Source organism: Lithobates pipiens, unplaced genomic scaffold (genome assembly GCF_037356315.1).
Source record: "Lithobates pipiens isolate NorthernLeopardFrog02 unplaced genomic scaffold, aLitPip1_a1.2 Scaffold_19, whole genome shotgun sequence".
NCBI lineage: Eukaryota > Metazoa > Chordata > Amphibia > Anura > Ranidae > Lithobates > Lithobates pipiens.
The window spans coordinates 464,139,188-464,151,554 of record NW_027507764.1 but is presented as its reverse complement, the minus strand read 5'-3'; the positions used below and the strand labels follow the sequence as shown (position 1 = coordinate 464,151,554).

Genomic DNA, 12,367 nt, shown 5'->3' with positions numbered 1-12,367 from the left:
TAACATATTTAGCTAGATAAGAGGGAGTATACATATATATACATATATATTTGGACATCTGTGCAGTTATTACCCCCTAGTGTTCTTCATATTCATGCATAAAACGAACGGTAAATGTATAGAAAGTGCAGAAAAGGGTATAGGTCCTTGTTGCTTACGTGGATGTACATTCTTCTCAGTAAATTGCCAAGCAGGTGATCATGAGTTAATGTGTATGTGAGAGTCATCTATCCATACTACAATCCTCACCATGCATTATCAATTCCGCCTGGTGACTGTTTCTACCATGCACAGCATACTATTTGCTTTCTGATAATTTTTTTAAATGTATATGGTTGTGCTAGCATATTCTTTTACTTGATCAGAGCATTATATTCAAATAAACTATTAATGTATGCAAATTAGTAATTAGGTACTGTCAAGTTACCTGATGCTGCTTATTTTGGCCCTGGAATCCAGGCATAATTGTACTTTGCATACATTAATAGTTTATATGCATATAAGGATATTTTATAAGTAAAATTTCAGTATTTTTTTTTTAATAGGCTGTCAAATGTGCATAAATGTAATTTTTTTTTTTTTTTACAAGTTTAGGGCTGCAATTGTATCTGACAAATATATTTAAAGCGGTTGTAAACCGCAGCTGTGTGACTTGTAAAAAAAGAAAAAAAATCTCTTCAAAGCAATGACATAATGTGCTAGTATGCATTGCATGCTATCACATTATGAAACTCTTGGCTTGGAATGAAGCCCTCCATGCTGTATGGTCCAAGTGGACATAGAAGATGTAAAACAGCACTTAGTAACAGGGCCATTTGCGGGCTTGCTTTGCTCGCCACGCTATGGGCATGGCCTCGCTACGCTCGGCAAATTTTTTATTCTAATGTCCAGTTGGATGGTGGGGCTTGAACCTGGACTCGATGCAGAAGGTACTATTAAGTGTGCAGGCGCTGCTCATCTTAGGAGACTTTTGGCATCTCCATTGTCCTCTGTACTGCGCAAGAGCAGTACAGGGTGGGCACTATCCAACGGGGGACAGTATTCGACAAGACACCGGCACAAAGCTCTGGCAAGGTATGCCGGACCTTTAGAGCGTATGCGCAGGTGACATAACTGGCTGTATGCAGGGTGAATATCTCCTAAATGGTGCACGTTTTAGCAGATGTTTATTTTACCTACAGGTAAGCCTTATTATAGGCATACCTGTAGATAAAAATAATACAAGGGAGTTTACTACTGCTTTAAACAGATGAACACTTCAACCTCCAGGCTGCAATGCCATCTGCTAAATTCTTTGTTATTTTTTTTCATTGAAGTCTCTAGCCTGTACATGATCAAGAACCACTCTTATTGGTTCCTGATTGTTGGCTCACAGTGATGGCTGGAATTGAGATCTACCAGACACTGTTTTGGATGGTGGCTCTTAAAGGGAGGGGGTTTATTAGGTTTTCCCAAGCACAGGGACATTTCATTGGAGCCATGTCCTCTTTTGCATTCTGCTACCAGCACTGTTTCCTCTCATACAGGTGCCTCATTAGCCAGTCAGGTTCTAAGGGAGCACCCGTAGCTCACTCGGGCTGTGTATGTTCATAGACGCACACAGTGCTGGCAAGCCACACCCCTGCCTCTGCCTCACAGGAGTTTGACTGACAGAAACAAGAGCCTACGTTTTCAAGTCCTATGACAGTGATCACTGCTCCCGATGACAGGGATAGTGATTTGTCATGACACAAGCCAGAAAGGGGAAGTGCCTTATTTACATACACGTCCCTGTTCTGAGGCTTCGTGTCACGATCGCCAGGAGACCGGCGGACATAGAGTCACGCGGGCTGGTCACGCCTGCTATCCCTGGCTATTAAAGGGGACGTACAGGGTACGCCCATTTGCCCACCGCTGCCATTGTCCCGATGTATATCGGCATGCAGCGGTCGGCAGGTGGTTAAATATCACCAAAAGAAAGCTCTCTTTGTGTGAAAAAATGATAAAAATGTAGTTTGGGTACAGTGTTGCATGACCATGAGGTTGTCATTCAAAGTGTGACAGTGCTGAAAGTTGGCCTGGGCAGGCAGGGGGTATAAGTGCCCAGGAGGCAAGGCTGTTCAAGGGTTATAGTGATGATTATTTGGCTCTTATAACATTGCTTTTATACTGTGTGGTCAGTACCCACCTGCACTGTTGTGTGGCCGTATCTAATCCGGATTGGGCCATCCGCTGCTAAGAGAGAGTCGGGCAGCCTCTGCTAGCTATGAGTCAGTGGATCAGAAAACTATCCTGTGTGTTTATCCTTGCAGTACTTTGAGTTCTTGGCTTTTGTTTATTTTGCCGATGTTATGATGTTTCTTAGGGCAGTACGTTACATAAGGCTAAAAGTGTGCAGCATATTTGCAAGTGTCTGCTGACTCTTCACATTGTAAACAGCGTTTGTTAATGTTTGGCTTTCTTGGTGCAGACTTGTGTCTAAGCACTTTAAATCAAAAGCCCAGATAACCTCCTTTATTGTTTTAAAAAAAATAGCATTAACTAGCCAAGAAATTGAATATTTTGGTTTGGGGGTTTTTTTTTTTTTTTTGTTTTTTTTTGTTAGTAGAGCACGGTATTGGGGGGTGGGTGTCAGGAGAGCACGGTATTGGGGGGTGGGTGTCAGGAGAGCACGGTATTGGGGGGGGGGGGGTGGGTGTCAGGAGAGCACGGTATTGGGGGGGTGGGTGCCAGGAGAGCACGGTATTGGGGGGGGTGGGTGTCAGGAGAGCACGGTATTGGGGGGGTGGGTGTCAGGAGAGCACGGTATTGGGGGGGGTGGGTGTCAGGAGAGCACGGTATTGGGGGGGGGTGGGTGTCAGGAGAGCACGGTATTGGGGGGGGTGGGTGTCAGGAGAGCACGGTATTGGGGGGGTGGGTGTCAGGAGAGCACGGTATTGGGGGGGGGTGGGTGTCAGGAGAGCACGGTATTGGGAGGGGTGGGTGTCAGGAGAGCACGGTATTGGGGGGGGGGTGGGTGTCAGGAGAGCACGGTATTGGGGGGTGGGTGTCAGGAGAGCACGGTATTGGGGGGGGGGGGTGTCAGGAGAGCACGGTATTGGGGGTGTCAGGAGCGCACAGTACTATAGTGGGGTGTCAGGAGGGCAGGTACTTGGGTGTCAGGAGCACACGGTACTACGGGAGGGGGGAGGGGTCAGTAGAGCATGGTATGGGGGTGGTGTCATGAGGGCATGGTATTGTAGTGGCAACAGGGCACATAAGTTGATTCCTGATGCAGATTGGTGCAGGGAAGTTGTTGTGGCAGAGCTCTGATCCCCGCCAGCCCTCCTCTTGTCCATCCCACATGATATCACCCACAAGTGCCTTGGATGGATCGGAGTGGGGGCCTAGTGGGTTGAGCATACCAAACTCTGAGGGAGAGCTCAGGCTTGTTCAGAGAAGAGCCAAAGCTGCCCAAGCTATTCCAGAAGCCCCCCTCACAGAGAATACTGATCAGTGCTCACGACCATTGACTGCAAGTGCTGATGAGATGCTGGGTTTCCAGCATGCCTGTTGGATAAAATCCAGTCATTAGACCAACTTCTATTGGACAGGTTGCTGTACACACGGGCCAAATGTCATCTGGTTTCTGTTAAATTGGCTGATCATATCCTTTATTTGGCTCGTGTGTACCAGCCTTAAACATAAAGTGCAGTAGTATTTTCCAATAACTCGGTATAACAAAGTGTTCAGTGCTTCACATCAACAACAATAAAGTGTTCAGCACTCCAAACAGTATGTCTAGTGTACCAAATCAGCAGTTTGAGGCCCGTTTAACAGTTCTGCGACTTCTGCGTGATTTTGAAGCCGACATCCCAGAAACGACGTCTTTAACCGCTTGAGCTCCGGAAGGTTTTACTCCCTTCCTGATCAGGCATTTTTTTTGCGATACATCACTGCGTTACTTTGACAATTGCGTAGTCGTGTGACGCTGTACCCAAATACAATTTTTGTTTTTCTTCCCCCACAAATAGAGCTTTCTTTTGGTGGTATTTGATCACCTCTGCAGTATTTTATTTTTACACTATTAACAAAAATCAGTGTCAATCTTTTAACCTTCTGCTATAAATCTTACTCAATGAAAAAAATGTAAAAAAATCTAATTTCTTCATCAGTTTAGGCCAATATGTATTCTGCTACATAATTTTGGTATACAAATCCCAGTAAGCGTATATTGGTTTGCGAAAAAGTTATAGCGTCTACAAACTATGGGATATTTCTCTTTATTTAGCCGGACTGCGATATTGCGGCGGACAAATCGGGCACCTAACTGACGTTGTTTGGTGACTAGTGACACGAATACTGTGATCAATGCTAAAAAAATGCACGGTCACAGTACTAATTACACTGGCAGGGAAGGGGTTAACTGTGTGCCTAGGTTTTGCGTACTCACTGTGGGGGAGGTGCTATGACTAGGGTTACGGGTAAGATATGTATCGGTTTTCCTGCTTAGCAGAAATACAGGCTTAGTGCTTTCCCTTCTGACAGAACGACAATCTGCCTTCTTTACACGCCCTGTGTAATTGACGAGTGCCAGCGGACATAGTCCAAGGTACCTGTTGCCGGGCTCTTGCTGTGTGTAAATACAGCGGGAGCAGGGTCACCAGTGGCATGTGCCCCAGACCCGGAAGTGATCTGGCACAAAGCGGCCACCCTGCCGCAGTAAGTGAACGTTCCGCAAGTGGTTAACAGAAGTCAATGCAAGTCGTGCCGAAGTTGGTCCAAAAGTAGTGCACAAACCTTTTTCTAAGTCAGAGCAACTCAACTCGCTCCTACTAGAATGGTTCCATTGCATATAATGTGGCGCAACTTGTCATGTGACATGCTCTCAAAGTCGGAGCGCGTGTTGCATCAGTGGGAACCGGGCCTAAAATAGTATATTGTCAAGTCCCCCACACTGATAAAGTGCTTCACAACAGTCTCATTGTGCTTTCCTTGTGTTTCTCGCCAAATGTGATATCCATAGCTAGAATTCCAAACACGCAAGCACTCCCTAGATATTTTCACCCGGGTCTCGGACATTGTAAACTTGGGATGAATGAAGATGATATTGACAGAATGTGTGTTCAGTGCAGCCTAGGTTTGTATTCATTCAAGTTGACTTGTAGGTCTGGCTGTCGTAGGTGATGGTTGCAGGCGGAATTGAGTAAAGGCCAGCGTTGTCATCTCTCATCTAACTGCTACAAAGCCAGATGTTTGCTCAGTGATTAAAAGTTGTTGATTCATCCTATACTCTGAACCTGTTGACTGTTATTTTGGTCTGTCTGTAAATGATACTTTCGTTTCTGCTTTTTCTCAGTTTTTATGTATTTGAACAATAATGCGGAACAGTTTGGAGTTAAACAAATGGGAAGTCTTAAAGCGGGATTCTGCTGCCGTTTTTTTTTTTTTTTTACCTGTGTCACTGGTGGGTGATTCCTACGGTGTCTTTGCAGTCACGATCGGCGTCTTTTTTAACCCCCGGCGTGACGATTTCATTGCTAAGGAAAACTTTTAAAAAAGCAGTCCGGCGGTTTCCATTTTCACTGTGGGCGTTTGAAGCCCACAGGCATTTACTTCCTGGATGCGATGACGCTGAGCTCCCAGCATCCACCGCTCCATCTCGCACATGCTCATTGAGTGTCCTCTTTGTTTTCCTTCCTCTTGCCTCGTGTGCTATAGTGGTAATGGCAGATAGAGCTGCCTGCCCACTTTCAAAATGGCAATTTCGGACATGTCCTCGTCACGTGACCGGCATCCTCCTTCCAAAATCTCAGGAGATTTTGGCATGACTGTGTCCCCCACGGATTCCTGGGAAATGGCTAAAAAAGTTCACAGGGACCATTGCGAAGCCGATAAACACGCCTACTCCCACGGGAGGAGAGCCAGGAAGTCGGCATAAACATTAAAAATAAAAGGAAATACTGCATATTATTTTATTTCAATGGCCATAACTGCATCTATGTTCCAAAGCCATTTGAATAAGATGAACTTGCAATTTTCTGTACAAAACCGCTTTAAAGTGTCTCTAAGCCCAATCGTACACGTTTTGACATATGTGAAATGTAGAACAGCATTGGCAGGAAGGCTTTCTTTGCGAGGATAGAAAGCTTAGGGAATACTCTTATCACTTGCATTTGGCTTTTCTTCAATTTTGGTCTTGACCGACTTCTGGCCCCAAGTGCCCTCAAGGAACGAATTTCTGCCCATCCGTTTCCAGAAACCTCTTGCCTCTCAAACCCTTAGCAAACTTTTTTACATTGAGTTCCTCATATAATTCCCCCGATTTGACCTATAACACCTTGGGATCTTAATCTAGTGATCTTTGTTCTTCAGAGGCCCCCCTTGTGAACCGATTAGACATATTCTGTTAGAAGACCTCACTTTAGAGCCTGGTACATATGATGAGATTATCAGACAAATGGTCTTCATATCAAAAAAGAAGAGGTAACTAAAGTACGAAAATTCTCATATGACAGAATAAATATTCGACTATGTCGTTTATTGCATGTGTTTCTTCAGATGAAAATTCCACTGATCAAATGAAAATCGTACAAGAAAAATTTTCATGTTTGTCCCTTCAGATCATTTTGGAGGAAAGCTGTGTACCAACGATCAGATTATCCTACGATTGCTTTGAAAGCAGTATTTTTCTTCCAATTTTCTGATCATTTGTTTGGGTCTTTAGGTTTCCTTTTTTGGTTGCCATCAAATCAGTTAGGCCTCATGTACACTGCTGCTGGTAAACGGACATTTAGAAGCAGTTGGGCATTTTTTTCAGCTGCCCCTTGTTCCTAGGCAGTTGAGTCTAGAAGCTTTTTTTTTTTTTTTTTTTTTTGGGGGAACACAAAAAATGAGTTCAGACAGATGTTCTGACAAAATTTGAAACGCCAAATGTCTGTAACAGCTTGTAAACGCTGCTAAATGCGATAACTTGCGTTTAGCAGGGTTTCGTTTAGACGTTTTTCATTTCAACATTTTACAGGCGTCTTTTAATGGAGATACATTTTTGACTATTTAAAAAAAAAAAAAAAAAGCTTGGCATGTAAACACGGCAAAATTTAAATGACAGTTTAAAATGACATATTTAAAAGTCCGTTACTATCTGTCAAGTTAAATCGTATTCCGATGGACAATGTCCAATAGGACCGTGTTGTCGGATAATCCGACAGTTTGTGGACTCCATCGGACTGTTTCCATCAGAGTATCTGACGGACCAAGTTTTCCAACTTGTCTATAAAATTTTCCGACAAGTCAGATCGGAATTCTCTACACCTGATCGGACAAAGTGCCACGCATGCTCAGATCAAATTCCTAGACCAAAGCTATTGGCTACTAGCCTGAACGTAGTCCCGTCCTAACGAAATAACGCCATCACGTTAAGTACGATCGGATTTTCTAACAACTTTGTCCGACTGTGTGTATGCAACAGTTTCGGACAAAATCCAACAGATTTGGTTGTCGAAATATCCGACCGTGTGTACAAGGGCTTAGGCTGTGTTTGAGATAGCCGCTCTTGTAAAGAGCCTTTTCTTGTTATAAAAAGCATCTGATTTTGCGGTGTGCATTTTTTATGCTTTTCTTTTGGACAATTTGTTGTTGGGCAGATTAAAAAATTGCAAATTGTGGCAACAACACATGCTTTTTTGCAGCTTTTCCATTAATTGGTATTTACCAAAAAAAGCACAGTTTTGTGTTAAAGAAAATCCATGACCCTTTCCAAATATGCAGCGGCTGAAAAAAGCATAGATGTGAACGTGTCCCATAGGAAACCATGTTAAATGAACAAACATGTTGTACTTGCCTGCTCTGTACAATGATTTTGCACAGGGCAGCCCTGATTCTCCTCTTCTGGGGTCTCCCACTGATGCTTCTGACTCCTCCTGCCTTCAGAGTGCCCCAAAAGCAAGCTGCAAAGTATAGTATAGAGCGCCCCTATAGCAAGGCAAAAAAAACAACTTCTGCCTTCAGAGCAACTGGCTTTCCTGCCCAGGACTAAATGTCCCATGAGGCATTGCTCCTTGCACATTTACATTCACAAGTTCTCAGGCACTTACTGACATGTATGGATGGTGTACTGAGCTGTATGTGTGCTGCACTGTATTTCCTGATATGTAAAAAAAAATAATGCATTCTGCATGCAGCCCAACTAATCGGCTGGCCGATTAATAGATTGTGAAAATGGTTGACCACTTTAGTTTGGTTGTTTCAACCCTTGAAAGCAAACACCCCAAAATATATTCTATGAGACATGGGCTACAGTTCTCAAGTACTCTTATTGGCTGCAGATGGGTACTCAGGTTCTTTATTGGTCTGGGGACCGGTACTCTGATGGTCTGTAGATGAGTGCTTGGGTACTCTGGTGGGGGGGGGGGACGGGTACTCTAATGCACTGGTGACAGGTCCTCTTTATTACTGAGCACAATCAATGTGATTTGGGTGTTAACTGTTACCCCAATCTTCTCCTCCACACACGATCTGTGTGTGAGGATGAGAATCTGGTAACAGCTAGTTACCGCGCTTTGTTTACATTCTGTGATTGGACACAGCCAGTCACGTGGTAAGGAGCCGATTTCATTGGCTTTTTACCCCAATCGGGGATGGGCCGTGTCATTGAAACGCTTTGTCCCCGATTACTGCTCTGTCTGCCAGTGGGATAGAGATGAGTATTTATAGTAGTATTGCATCTGTAACAAGTGACCAGCAAAAGTGTTCCATTTCAAAGTTATCATTGTGCAAAATGTGTTTTCTCCAAAGTCAGTGTAAATAGATTAACCCCCACCTGACGGTCTTCCCGAGTCTGGCTCGGGGTGGAATTTTTGTACCATTAGCGGTAACCCCGAGCCAGACTCGGGACCGCATCGCTGGATCCAGGAGGAGGTGTACTTACCTTCTCCCTCGGATCCAGCGTTGTCTCCCCGCTGGACGAGCGAGCCGTGCCTCGCTCGATCTATCACGGACCCGATCTCCGTTCCCTGCGAGCGTTGCGACGCACGGGGACTGAGATCGGCGCCAAATTCAAAAAGTGAAACGCACAGTATACATACAGTATAATGTAATCTTACAGATTACATTGCTGTATGTAAATATTTCACATCCCCTTTGTCCCTAGTGGTCTGTCCAGTGCCCTGCATGCAGTTTTATATAATAAAAACTGTTCTTTATGCCTGGAAACTGGAGATTGTCCATAGCAACCAAAACTGTCCCTTTACATCAAAAATGGTTTTAGACCAGCTAGAAAACAGCGATAATAAATTAGAATCACTCGCAGAATTGAGCGATAGTGATTTGTGGGGAGATCCGTCATCAAATACTGAAAAGTAATGACTGCGACAATTCTGCAACTGAGCAAATTTCAGTGTTTTTGATTTGATTACATTATTGAATAATATTTATTATTATTATTATATTATTTGGTACAATTATTTATAGTTATTATAATTTATGATTTCATCTTTCAAACTTTATCGTACCCGGGATGTCTGCTAGACTCTGGTTTGGACAGATTTAACCAGTTCAGCCCCGGACCAATTTTCAGCCTAAGGACCAGAGGTCTTTTTACAATTTCGCACTGCACTGATTTAACTGGTAATTGCGCGGTCATGCAATGTTGTACCCAAACGAAATTTGCGTCCTTTTCTTCCCACAAATAGAGCTTTCTTTTGATAGTATTTGATTTGCCTCTGCGATTTTTATTTTTTGCGATATAAATGGAAAAAGACCGAAAATTTTGAGAAAAAATTATATTTTCTACTTTTTGTTATAAGAAAAATCGAATAAACTCAATTTTAGTCATACATTTAGGGCAAAATTTATTCAGCCACATGTCTTTAGTAAAAAAAATGTCAATAAGCGTATATTTATTGGTTTGCGCAAAAGTTATAGCGTCTACACTAGAGTAAATTTTCTGGAATTTACACAGCTTTTAATTTACGACTGCCTATCTCATTTCTTGAGGTGCTAAAATGGCAGGGCAGTACAAACCCCCCCCCCCCCCCAATGACCCCATTTTGGAAAGTAGACACCCCAAGGAAGTTGTGGAGAGACATGTTGAGCCCATTGAATATTTTTTTTTTGTCCCAAGTGATTGAATAATGACACAAAAAAAAAAAAAAAAGTTTACAAAAAGTTGTCACTAAATGATATATTGCTCACACATGCCATAGTTATATGTGGAATTGCACCCCAAAATATATTCTGCTGCTTCTCCTGAGTACAGGGATACCACATATGTGGGACTTTTTGGGAGTCTAGCCATGTATGGCACCCCGAAAACCAATCACTGCCTTCAGGATTTCTAAGGGTGCAAATTTTTGATTTCACTCCTCACTACCTATCACAGTTTCGAAGGCCATAAAATGCCAAAATAGCACAAAACCCCCCCCAAATGACCCAATTTTTGAAAGTAGACACCCCAAGCTATTTACTGAGAGGCATTTTGAGTCCATGAAATATTTTATATTTTGCCACAAGTTGCAGGAATTTTACAATTTTTTTTTTTTTTGCACAAAGTTGTCACTAAATGATATATTGCTCACACATGCTATGGGCATAAGTCAAATTACACCCCAAAATAAATTCTGCTGCTTCTCCCGAGTACGGGGGATACCACATGTGGGGGACTTTTTGGGAGCCTAGCCACGTACGGGACCCCGAAAACCAAGCACTGCCTTCCGGATTTAAATATAAAATGCTACCAAAAAAAACTGTTGGCGATCGCAGGGATCAGGCCTGACTGCGATCGCTGCAGTTATGTGTTTAGTGTTTTGTAAGTGACAGTGATCGATCGATACTGCACTTGGGTGGGCTGGGCAGAGGGGCAAAACGCAGGTGCCAGCAGGTATCTAGGCTGATCCCACTAACTGCGTTTTTTTGGAACCCTAAACTGCTGGGGATGCTAGTATAGATCAGATCAGATATTGATCTCTTCAGATTCTATACCATTACGGGAGGTTTATGCTTTGCACGTGGGTGTTAGCGGTACTGGCACTAACCTAGCGCTGCCTGGGGCGATGCAGACCCTGACCCTAAAACCTAATTGATATCACCCGCCGGGTGATCAGGGGGTTAAACCTTTATTGGGTAATAAATGGTGGGTGCCCTGATGCTATAAAAAGCAAACTAACCAGAGTCACCCGTAACACTTATACGGTGATCACTGGTGAAAGGGTTATCTAGGGGCAATCAGGGGGTTCAAATTTTTATTAGGTAGTATATGGGGGTCCCTGGCGCTATATAAAAACCTGATGGGGAACCTAAATAACTAACTGGCTAACCAGCGTCACCAGTGACACTTATACTGTGATCGCTGGTGAAAGGGTTAACTAGGGGCAATCGGGGTTAAAACCATTATTGGGTAGTATATGGGGGTACCTAGCGCTATAAAAACCTGGTGGTGAACCTAAAAAAATAACTAGCTACCTAGCGACACTAATGCAGCGATCAGAAAAATGATCGCTTAGTGACACTGGCAAAAGGGGGGGAAAGGGTTAACTCTAGGGACAATCAGGGGGTTAAAACTTTATTGGGGGGTGGTAGGGGGGCTACCCTGGACCTAACACTAACTGCCCTGACAGTTTTTACTTTTACAACTGACACTGAATGCAGTGATCAGTAAATAAATGATCACTGCAATCAGTGACACTGACTGGGGGGGGGGTTTGCGTGCCTGTGTGTGCGCCTACATGTCAGTGCACACTTACTTTCTGTCTTCTCCTTGTAGTCCGGTCAAAAAGACCGTCCCCGAGGAGAATGACATCACTTCCTCCCTGCCTGTGTATACAATACACAGTGGGAGGAAGCTTCTCATTCGCCAGGAGCGATCGAGAGGGAATGGCCAGAAACCAACGGGCATCCCCTCATCCCGGATCGCTCCTGAAGCGAAACGGACCGCCGTATCCAGCGGGAGGGGGTCCGATCGGACCCCCCACCCGCTGGAAGGCGAGCACGTACATGCCATTGCAATGACGTACATTGGCAATACGCGCGGTCCTTAAGTGGTTTAGTGAGTTATTCCTAAGAATTACAGGACTACAATATAAAACGCCAAATTTTCATGCAAAATAATGGTACCGCTTTTAGCACCTAAAATCCGAAATAATCGTACCGCCAGGGAGGTTAACTGGTCATTTGATAACAGTAATGTAACCTCAAAGCTAAAAGTCTAGATAATTGCATGCTGAAATACTGCATCAGGTCATCAAAGAAATATTTTGAACTCCTGAGAATGAAATTCCAAATGTGTTATTATTTTTTTCCCTACGGCATATTCTGTTTCTTGTTTTGCACAATGGCCTGATTGGACAGGTAAATAGCTGTTCAATTTGTTTCGTTATTAGTTTAATGAATTACAACAAATTCGTTAATTCGG

The 12,367-nt window shown here is 43.6% G+C and overlaps 1 protein-coding gene across 1 annotated transcript in view; it reads left to right on the top strand.

Moving 5' to 3' along the window:
* Positions 1-12,367, top strand: part of VCPIP1 (valosin containing protein interacting protein 1) — a 40,033-nt gene that overhangs the window by 13,427 nt on the left and 14,239 nt on the right. The gene's annotated exons all lie outside the window — the stretch shown is intronic.